This window comes from Marmota monax, unplaced genomic scaffold (genome assembly GCF_021218885.2).
Source record: "Marmota monax isolate L192 unplaced genomic scaffold, Marmota_monax_Labrador192_F-V1.1 WCK01_AAM20220418_F8-fsc01158, whole genome shotgun sequence".
Taxonomy (NCBI): domain Eukaryota; kingdom Metazoa; phylum Chordata; class Mammalia; order Rodentia; family Sciuridae; genus Marmota; species Marmota monax.
The window spans coordinates 1-4,601 of NW_026694762.1; the positions used below are offsets into that span (position 1 = coordinate 1).

The 4,601-nt window shown below is 38.5% G+C and overlaps 1 pseudogene; it reads left to right on the forward strand.

Annotated features, from left to right (window-relative positions):
- Positions 1 to 861: 861 nt before the first annotated feature.
- On the forward strand, positions 862 to 4,119 carry LOC124079430 (rho GTPase-activating protein 29-like; annotated as a pseudogene).
- Positions 4,120 to 4,601: the final 482 nt, after the last annotated feature.

A 4,601-nucleotide genomic window follows, 5' to 3' on the forward strand; every position in this document is an offset into this window, starting at 1 on the left:
TTATTTATTCCTTGTTAGAATTTAGTCAGAATATTGAAGAGGGGAGTAGCCCCCTTCACTAAGTTCCAGGCCACAGCACTGTGGCCTGGAAATCCATTGCATAGCTCACTAGAACTTCTTCTTCTGCATTCCTTGATTTTTAGACCTGGTGTTTGACCCTTCTGCTGCTAAGAGTTTAGTAGTTCCTTCTACTTACACGCATTTTATCCTAATATAATACTCTGAAACTCAGTTTGGTGTGTGGTTAGTATCATAATGAAACAAATGATTCTTTCCCTAGACCCACCAAACTTGACCCTTGACAAACGTTTTGTAGTCTTCTGTAGCCCATGTTTTCTCCCCCCTTCTCAATTCATAGTAAAGTACCATTAAGGACCTCTAATAGGCAAATCTCATACACTTTATGTGTTCTTATTTTCAGGGCAGTAGACCATTCTGAAGAAAATCTGATGAACTCACAAAATTGGGGGTGTTATTTGGGCCCTGTCTCATGAGGACAAGGCCTACAACCGCTCCTGTGACCATCTTCTCCTCCCTTGCTGCATATGCCAATCAGGTGCTGTTGTGGAGTTCCTCATTACCAACTCACAGATAATCTTTGATGGGTCGCTAGAGACATAAAATGTTTCGTATAGTGCAGGTGTTATTGCACCTTGGGTGGATAAAAGCTGTCCTTCAAAACCCGTAATATCACCAGAACATTCCACAAAGTCACAATATTTTTCTACAAAGCAAGTGAGTTTTGACCATTATAGAATTGCATTAAATTTGTGGTGTTTATGTTAACAAGTTAATAGTCTTTGAACTGTTTATTTTAAGATGAGTTTTGCCTTTAGTTTAAAACTTTTCTTGTGTCAATAGGATATCCACACTGCAGATATTAAAATTGAACATTTTAAATCAGCTGCATCATTTGAGGAATCAGAATGCAAGAAAAGTGCATTGGAAAAATGTGATGCATGTCTCAATGGTGAGTGGTCATGTAACATATATGTTTGCATATATCAAACCTTGCCAAGAAGTCGTGATCAAAAACCAAGGTGAGGGCTGTGATGGTAGCTCAGTGGTAAAACACTTACCTCAGCATGTGTGAGGCCATGGGTTGGATGCTCAATACCATATAAAAATAAATACATAAAGATAAAAATATTGTGCCCATCTACAATTTTCATTTTTTTTTAAAAGGTGAATTAATTTGAGGTAAGTACAAACTTCAAGGTTTTATTAGTTAACTTTGCTAGCTATTGAGAAAGTTTAATGAGTGTCATTAAATGAATATCATGCTTTGTTTCTTTCTTGTAAAAAGATATCTTGAAATTCATAAATTATTTTTGTTCTTCTGAAATTTGTTTTCATCTTTACTTCTTTGTTATCAATTAAAGTCAAAGCAGAAACAAGGTGGATGCCTGAAACTCAAAAAAAAAATAGACTCCTAAAGATTTTTGATGTCCCTTTACCTGTGGCCTACCTTTAGCACATTAGCACACATGTCTTCCATTTTCATGGCTGCAGTCCTTTTGTTCATTTTTTTTTTATCAATTTATTTCAGTAAATGGTTTCTGGTAAGGTGGTTGAAAATCTTCCTTTCGTTACTGCTTCAGTAGATCTAAATCCAAATTTTTTAACATATAGCCATATATGTTAAATTTGATATATAAAATTAATGAAATATCAATGACTATAGCCTGAGAAAGTCTGAAAACAAAGAGAGTCCATTACCTCTCTTCGAAGAAAAGCACTGGACTTACTGATTCCATCTATCTGATTTGATCTTATGTGCTATGAACACTGGCCTCATTTAAGGCATATCTAACAGTCTGAAGGAAGGTTAATAATGCCAAGGGTCATGTCCCTAAATTATTGTTGATTCAGGATTTGAACCTCATCCTGTCTCATTCCTAAATGTAACCTTGTTTCACTGTCCAGTGAAATTGGATTCCCAGTTAGGTATAGTAATAACAATAAATAATTTTAAAATATTTTCAATTTTCATTACATACCAGGTAATTCTGAGTCTTTTCTTTATTAGAGTATTAACACCACATGCTATCATAGCTCCATATAGGAGCCTGTCTTGACAGAAAAAGGCAGGTAGGGCTAGTGCAATAGACTTGCCCAGGGCAGAACTGGAACAGAAGCGGAGCCAGCACCCAGGCAGCTGGCTGCAGAGCCTGCACTCTTCATGGTGCTAGAAGTTCTGCAGGACTGTAAGTATGTTCTGGTGTTTACCGTTCAACTACAATGGCTCAGCTCCCTTCAATGAATGTGGAGAAGGTCCCAGGACAGCAAATCACAGGAGCACTGCCTGGGAACCAGGGAAGAGAAGCCAGCAGCCTCAGGTGAAGAAGGAGGTCAGATAAGATGATGACCTGCAAGTGATACTGATGTGCACCTGTCTGCAAACCACTGCCCAGGATATGGGAGAAGGTCCAGGTGGCAGGGATGAGGACTGTGAGCTATGATCATGGCCATTGGAAAGCCATCAGACCACTGGCAAGGCACACAGTTGTCTAATGTTTCTCAGCAGGGAGAGGAGGATCATAGCCAGAGGGCTGCACCTTTCTAGCAACAGGAATTTATGGGGTATATTCAGCCAAAAAAAGAGTGTGAGGAGGTAGGGTTCTAGGTGAGAAATCAGGGACTTTGAGACCAGACTAGAGGAGAAATAGAAGGAAGTAAGTCTTGGAGTCACCAAGACCAGTAGCAGAATGACAATTTTGACAGCTCTTCAACCTTCCTTTGACCAATGGATGTTGCCATGTATTAGTGGATCAGCTGGGAGAACATCCAAGTCCTCTATGGTGTGTTGCCCTCAGTATGGACAGAATGTAGCTGGAAAGCAGATTAAGTGACAGGCAAAGTCCTTGGGATTCAGCATATGGCTTTGCTTGTTGTACAGAATAGTGTTACTGTTCTAGAGTTACCATTGTCTGCCTGTTGAAATCATGAAAGTCCTAACCCAGAAAATATTCATTCATATGTAGTATATTAAAACAAGTTACTTCAGGAAGTGATTTTTTTTTAATTTTATGTGCTTTGTGGCTATTTGTTGTATTGATTAAGATAAATTTTAAAAACAATGCTTTAATTCAAAAATGTGCCTTTAATACTGTATGGATTTTTAATTCTTCTGCAGAGATGACTGAGAATATTATGTTGGAAAACTATGTAAGACTATATTGTTTGAGAGAGTGCCCATTTATAAATACTCACACTTCCTTATTAACCAAGCTCCATGAAGTTTTAAAAAAAATCTCTTCTTTGTCAGATAACAAAGAATTTAAATCATCATCCCCAAATATGGACCATATGTGTAAAACCAGGAAACCACTTAGTCTGAAATCTGATGTGGCAACAAATGATATACAGAGGCCTATGCCAAGCACCAAGATCAGATGTTTCCCTTTGCTTGTATATAGGTTCCATCTTGCAAGCTTTCCTAATGAGAGAAACAGCAGAAATGTGGGAAATGTCTATTCAGATAAGTTTTGCCAGAATCTTACCTTTGAAGGACTTAATAGAAAAGATACCCCTACTACTGTTGGTTCCCAATTTAATGGCATTGATCAGCAGATTCCACAAAAACCTCAGGGACAATAATGTAAACACAAAATAACTTAACTGGCACAAGTGCAGTGATTGTGCCAAGTGCACCCCAGGAAAAAGTGACAATGTGCATCAGGGTAAGTGGTGACTATTCCAGCAGTGTCACACAGCCCAACATGCCAGCCAGATCAGCAAGAGAGGCATCAGAGAGACCGTCCTCTCATTCTTACCCTCTTGCTCATGCAAGAGCACCCAGAACACTGCAGCTCCATCTCGAGACAACATTTTGCAAACCACCTACCCTGACCAGCAAAGTCAGGGGGACTGAGGAGAGACCAGCTCACCTTCAGCAGCAGTGCCTCCTAGCACAGCTCTTACTCCCTTGAGTCATGTGGAGAAATTTGTTCCAGAGGCAACAGCACATCAGCTTGTCCTTTGCAGCCAGGTGCTGAGCCTAAAAAGAACTCTGAGGAGCTCGGCCTGCCTGACATGAATCCAATGTGCCAGGGACTCAGGCTAAAACAGATGGAAGAATTGTAAGACCTTGAATTTGAAATGCCACAGTTTGTGTAGGTTTGTCAAAATTCAGTTTTTCTTTTTCTTGTTTTGTTTTGTGTCATTGTGTTTATTTTATGAAAGAATGTTGGGACAGACCCCTTTTGTAAAGGATCGCCAAAGTGTGTATTTTGCCTTTTGGCCTTGTATTATGTTTGCTAGTCATATAGAATGGTAGTGTTTTAGTCATATAGAATGATTGTGCATCACTGGTATTGTCTTTAAATTCTGTGTTTTGGAAGTTGTGCATCAAATAAGTATTATAATTTTAAAATTTCAAATTATTTTCTCTATAAAATGATTCATGTAAATGCATCCTTAATGTATGATATTTTTCACAACAAATAGGGGGAGTAGGGGAAATGAGCTTTATTTTGGAGCAAACCTAGTGCTCATTCATAAAATGATTCTAAATGCAAGTGTGTGAAAAATCTTGATTTGGTATGAATATATTTCTTCCCACATAACGTTCTAGTGCATCTTTGACCACTTATGTTGTT